Source organism: Amborella trichopoda, chromosome 3, assembly GCF_054954075.1.
Source record: "Amborella trichopoda isolate Santa Cruz 75 chromosome 3, AtrichopodaSantaCruz75HAP2 v2.0, whole genome shotgun sequence".
NCBI classification, from domain to species: Eukaryota; Viridiplantae; Streptophyta; class Magnoliopsida; order Amborellales; family Amborellaceae; genus Amborella; species Amborella trichopoda.
The window spans coordinates 28594508-28601906 of record NC_142338.1 but is presented as its reverse complement, the minus strand read 5'-3'; positions in this window follow the sequence as shown (position 1 = coordinate 28601906).

Here is a 7399-nt window from a genome sequence, read left to right as displayed (position 1 = left end):
GGCGGTTAGCCTGACCACTTATTACACATGGTCTAGCCACCAAAAAAAGACAACTGTTGTTTTATCTAAAAATTTTCAAAACAAATTCAGTCAACCAGATCAATTCCACTATCGATATCGTATCCACTGAAAAATTGATCTAAATTTAAAAAATATGCTCAAATTTGTTTCTTCTCAATTTTAAACGATACTTCTCAACATTTGCTTGATGGGTAAGAATGATGGTGAGTCCGGGGATCACTTATTTGTACATTGCCCTTTCATTTATAAGATTTGGAGTTCATTCTCTATGCAAATGGGAGTGCGAACACCTTTGTCGTAAGATGTATTGGGGATTGTCACACAATTGGTCTTTCCGTTTCTTCTTATGGTTGGTAACATTGTTTGGAAACTTATTAGGGAGATTGTTATGTGGGAGGTTTGAAAGGAACATAATAGGAGAACCTTTGAAGAGAATGTTTTGTCGTTGAAAGGGTTCTCAATAACATCAACCACTCTCTTTGGAGTTGGTTGAGTGTCACCAAGGAGGGCTGGGGTATCTATCAAGTGGATCTATCAAGTGGATCTCAATGCTTAATCTCCATAATTTGATTCATCTTTGAGTTGTTAAAAGCAAACCTCTAGGGAAATGGATACCTCCTTTGTAAGGTTGCTTTAAACTCAATTTTGATGGCAGTTTTGAAACTCTGGGTGAAACTGGGATTGGAGGTGTGGTTAGAGACTGGGATGGGCGAGTGATTTTCTCCTTTGCAGGTCCTTTAGGTCTAGCTATTGCTAACCACGCTGAGTTAGCAGCACTTCTCCAAGGCTTAAAAATCTTCAAATCTAGAAATTTGGGTAGTTTCTGCTTGGTAGAAGGTAACTCTATGAATGTGATCAAATGGTGTAATAAAGAACAAAGGGTTCACTTGAGGTACAATACATCCTCCAATAGCTTTGAAACAAATTTTTTTTTGGAATTGTTCTCAATGTAATCAAGATGACTAGAAAATTTTTAGATGGGAATAATATATTGTCTATATCGTGTGGAAGATTAAATGATATATAAACACCCTTTAACAGTTCAATATAACGGGAAAAATAGATGCCCATGATTCAATGTAGCACTTTAATTGAGTATATTTTACTTTAACTAAATGGATTGACATGAAACTTTATAGTGTTTGTGCACACTTAGGCTGACCTAAAAATATTTTATAAAATAAGTGGACCAAAATTCCATTGAATGTTATGGGGGCATTTTAGTCAATTTGTTTTTCAATTATCATCACTATCTGAGCTTTATCCCAACCATTCAGGGTCAGGCTACAAATATCATGTTCTGTTATTCTACTCTATCAAGGGTCATACCCTCAATTTACTAAAAGTCGCCATATTTCTTCTCACTACTTGTATCCATGTCCTTTTAGACTTTCTCCTTGTCTTTCTAGAGCCTTCAACTTGAACCAAATAGCCCATCTTGAGCAATACTATTTTAGATCGACGCCTCATATGGCCAGACAACTTACATCTGCCTTTTCTAATCTTATCACTTATTTGAGCTACGCCTCATCTTATTTTCAAATTATATTATCATATTATTTATGTGCTCTGGATTAAGAATTTTGGATACCCAAAATCTACGATTAATCCACTTTATAGGAAAAAAATTAAAATAAAATATTACATACAATCGTGGCCATTCTTTTTCTTATTTTTTTTACCCAAACCATTCAGAGGGTGCGTGTGAGGACATCTTAGTTTTCCTTTAAGATTTTTGGGGGCTAACTAATTAATTATTAACTATATATCTGGGTGGTAGACCACCTAATTATGTGGTCAAGCTAGACTACAAAATTTTTTTACTTGGACAATAAACATATGAATGAGAAAGAGGGAGTATCCAAGACAAGTTGGTAAATAATAGAAGGCACCACAGAAGAGGCCACTTGAGTGGGAATCAAAGATACCTTGTGCCTCCTACGAGTGGGGTGATGTGGGTGGTTCTCGAATTCTATCATATACTAGTAACCTAAATAAGTATCATATGTTTATTTAGAAAGTTATGTCTTTATATAACTCATCTCTTATCTTCTTCTTTTTTTGGCAAAATTACAAATATTTCATTAATAAGTACATGGTAAGATTACATAATTACAACAAAAAAAACACATAAAATAAGAGTATCAGAGACAAGTAACACATTCAGTTGAACCCCTTTTTTTGCTAGAGCATCTACAACTTCATTCACTACTATGTAAATACGATGAAATGTAACTTGCACAGATCTATAATTTCTACCCATTTACTACGAAGCCTCCAAGGTGAGCAAGAGAGCCTATTGCACCAATTGATTATATTCAACAAAACCCCTTCCACAATGCATGGTATTTGGTAATATATTTGTTTAATGATCCATAGCCCTTGTAAGACTACTTCCATTTTAACAAAATTAGCAGTTTCCACACCACATGGTCCTGCATAACTGAGAATAATATCGACCGTAGAATCTCGAAAAACACCCCCAAACCTCGCATTATCTGATTTCCAAAAGAACTCCCATCAAACTTTAACTTAATATTGCCCATCATCGGGGCACACCAAACACTTCTTAGCCGAACATTCTATACCTTTTGTTTCACCAGATTGTGCAAATTAGTTTCCACATCTACTTTAGATAGCCCAAAGCCTTCTTTTGTATTTGTAATCCAACTCCAAACACAATGAACAATCATTCTATTTATCATATTAATTTTCGTCATTTTCCTTCAATCACCTTTAAATTCATTTCCTTTCAAATCTCCCATAATATAGCCGCTTTCACAATTTGCCATATAATCTTTCCAGCTTTTAGAAGAGAAGAGCATTCCCATTGATTTAGTATATCCATATGTGAATAAGGAAATACCATTGTAAAACCCAAGTTCTAAAAAATCCCACTCTATATAATATATGCATGAGAACAGTAAAGAAAAAGATGATTCACAATCTCTTCCTCTTCCCTACACATTAAGCACATAATAACCATAAATGTTTCCCTTTAATCAAATTATCCACTATTAAAGTTTTTCCTTGGAAACGAATCCACAAAAAGACTTTCACCTTAAAGGAACTTCCCATTTCCATGTTTTATTTAAAGAATTACAATTTCATCTCAACCGATCATAGAATAGTAAATTATAAACTGATTTCACAATACATGTCAAACGAATTCATCATCTGTGGGTGATATACAACAAGCTTGTAGAATAATTAATAAAGATGCATATCCCACGATGACTATATCTGATACCCTTCTACGCACCAAATTAATATTCCAATTTTTGCGCTCACCATCAATTTCAACAATCTGAGTAACAACCATTTTCATAAGTTGATAATGCAAATAAGTTAAGAAATTGAAACTTGAGAGGACTATCACCCAACCATCAATTGTGCCAAGATGAGATCGAATAACATGTTCCCAACACCCATCTAGAATAGTTAAGAACTAAATTTCTTGTTCCAACAATTCCTTTGCATATAGGTGACTGATCTGCAACCCTACTTCTTTGTGAAATCCATTTTGTAACCAAATCTAAACCATATTTGGTAATCAAAATTTGTTTTCATAATTGATCCCCACAAGTCATTGATCTCCACCACCAATTTGATAATAAAGCTTGATTAACCAATTTAATTTTCTTAACCCTAATCCACCATCTTTTTTCATAGTGCATACACGATCCCAATTTACAAGATGAAACATATGAGCATCCCCATATGATCCCCATAAAAAAATTCATCATCAATTATTCTAGATGTTTACAAACCGAATTGGCATAACTAATAAAGACATAAGATATATCGGTATATTAGATAAAATGCTTGAATCAATGTCACCCTACCTCCTAATGATAAGTGTTTTAGTTTTTCATAGATTTAACTTAACATGTGCTTGCTAGATTATAGGATCCCAAACCGTTTTGGTAACTTTAAATTTGATATTGGTATTCCTAAATAGATGATAGGAAACATATCCACCTTGCACTTCATATCTCGAGCCAATGACTCCACCACAACATGAGAACATCCAAATACCAACCATGGAAGTTTTTCCAAAGTTAACTTTTAAACCCAATACCATTTCACATCATTGTAACATTCTTTTGATACTTGTTAATTCGGTACTTTGCGCCCCACAAAACAACAGTGTATCATTTGTATATTGCATATGAGAAATAACTAACTCTCCATCATTCCCAACCTTAAAACCATTAAATCTGCTTCTTAAATGCACATTTAAAATCATTAGACTAAAAGCTTTTGGCACCAAAGTAAACAAGGAAGGTGATAACGTGTCCCCTTGCCGCAAACCCCAAGCAGATTTAAAAAAACCTTTTAGGCTCCCATTCACTAAGACCGAAAAGTATGCACTAGAAAGGCAACCAGAAATTCATGATCTCTATTTGTCACCAAAACCAATACATTTCATAATTTCAAGCAAAACACCGCAATCAACTTTATCATATGCATTTTCCATATCGAGTTTTAATATAATCTCAGGATCTCTACTCAAGTTTCTCGAATGGATACATTCTTGTGCTATAAGAATACCATATGTGATCACTATATCCTTGATGAAAGTTGGGTCTGAAATCACAAACTGAAGCACCTTTTTGAGTCGTTTTACTAAAAATTTTACAATTATTTTATAGAGGCATGTAAAAAGACTAATGGGTTGAACATTCGAAATGTCTGCTATGCAAGTATGCTTAGATATTAGTGCAATATAAGTTACATTGATTCCTTTATGAAGAACACCCCTATGAAAAAACTCCTTCACCACAAACAAAAGGTCCATCTTCATAGTATCCCAAAATTTCTGAAATAAGATTAATGGAAAACTATCTGGCCCTGGTGCTTTATCATTTGGTAAAACAACGATTGGTGATTTTAACTCCTCTTCAGTTACCATCTTTTCCAAATTGTTGGCCACCTCACTAGATAAGCATTTGAAAGGTACCCCTTGATAGCTAGCTTGGAAAGACATCTCAATAGTAAAAATTTTCTGAAAATGTTTAACAAATTTCATTTTCCATCCTTCAATATCATCCTCTCATATACCTTCAAAAACAATACTCGAAGATTATTATGTCATCTTCTTAAATTAGAAATTGAGTGAAAAACATTTCGCTTGCATCACCTTCTTTCAACCATTTCACTCTCGATCTTTGTTTCTAATAAATTTCTTTCAATTTTAGATTCTTATTCAACTCAGACAATAATCCTCGCTTCTCCACATCCTCCATATCATTACAATAACTACGATTTTGAATGGCCAATTCTATTAAATCCAATCGAGATAAAATCATATTCAACTTGCTTTTAATAGAGAGATTGTTATATTTTTTCCATTGCAACAATCTATGTTTTAAATTCAACGATTTCTTATGCACCTGATATCCAAACCATCCATAGACAATTGTATTATTCCAAATAGCTTTAATTAAATCAGCCACCCTCTCCTCATCCAACCAAACTTTTTTCCAACCGAAATGATTTTTTATCACCTAAAAACATTACCAGTTTGCAACAATAATGGAATTTGTACCAAAGGAAAACAAACCTCCCAACTATTAGAAATAATGAACCTGTCTATTTTACTCATAATCCATTTGTTCATGCAATTATTGCCCCAAGTATATTTAGCACCATTGATAGGGATGTCAACCAATTCATTTTGAAAAATGAAATTGTTGAAAATCCTTATATAGGAGTTGATTGGGACATGAGAAGAAATCTCCTCAGGTCAACATATCAAATTACAATCTCCTCCCAAACACCATGGCAAATTGAAAGAAGATGCCAAAGATGAAATTTCTATTAAAAAGTTTTCTTTCAATGCATGAACATTCAAATCATACGCATTGAACAAAACCCATATAAAGCCCATACTAGGACCATCAACACAACATCAACTATTCTTTCTTTTACAGTTACCTGCACACAACTTAAAACTGATAAATCCCATAACACTCATAACACCCCTCCCCCCCCCTCCTCCCCCCGCCCAAACATCTTTAACACTAAGAACATAAGACTTAGGAAGTTTTGTCTCTTGTAATATTAAAACTTCTGGTTTGTGACGCTTAATCAACATCAAAATTTCTCTTTTACGGTGTATCTTCCCAAACCCACGAACATTCATAAGGACATTAAAATGAGATGAAGAAGTACCATCAACCACCAAACCACCTTCAGTAGAGGTTGAACTATTTTCACTACTGTCAATATTCAAAAGTTCATCCTGCCAGTTCTCCATCAATATAGTACCATGGTTCATATAATTGCCTCATTGAGCTGCAATCCTTGGTGAAGATCACACAACTTTTCTTTCAAAAGTGGCCACAACTTTACCATACTCCTCCTTATCCTTCACAAAATCATGTACATCATCCTTTCTCTTTTGAGTTAGAATCCCCTTCTTGTCTTTCTTAGGTCTCTCCTTCATCACTTTTATAACTTGAGCAATACGAAATTCATAAGATGCAACTATATCCGACATGATAGCCATATAATGTTTGTCCTCATTGTTTTCTCCACCTCCCTATGTATTATCTTGCACAACTTCACCTGGCTCTGATGCTTCACAAGGCTCTGATGCTTCAACATTTTTATCTCTTTCCACAACTGGTAACACTTGCAAGGGTTGTGCACCTATTACTTCATCATCAGAACCTCCCTCAAGCATACCACTAAAAGAGGTAGTCATTAATTCCTATTCTTGATTAATTGCTAAAACATCATCAGGAAGCTCAATGTGATTCACGTCACTAGCACCATTCAGGACTATCATCGGTAAGCCCTGCTCAACGACTATTGGTCTTAGGCCATCTCCATTCTGCATCTTCCTGTATGTCTTTTCGGAAATGTAGCACTCGTCTCATTATATTCAAGATGGCTCTTAATAGTGGTTTGAGCTTCATTCTTTTGGATTTACTTCAGATGTTAAAAGAACACAATCTTCTAAAGCCACTGACCATATATCCTATTGGGTTGTTTTTTCATCTCCACCATACACTTGTTTTCTTCTTAAATCAAGTAAATCCTTTATTTGTAGTTCCTCAAACCTATCTCTCTCTCTCTCTCTCTCTGTTATTTGAATGAACGACTCAGATCATTTGGTCAAGTTTTCTAGCTTGTTGCTTGGATCCAACAAACAAAATAACCTAGGGACGTGAGATAAGCATGTGTCCTTTGAACAGGAGTTGTAGAGAGTTTTTGTAAGAGAGATAAAGAGAGAAATTTTAGAGAGGTTGGAGGCTAGTAGAGGATCAAGGCTTAAGGAGAGAGAAGACTATATTGTAGAGAGAAGGGTTGGTGCTTGTGTTTAAGGAGAAGGAAGAGGGTAATGATGACAATGGATCAGGAGATGATG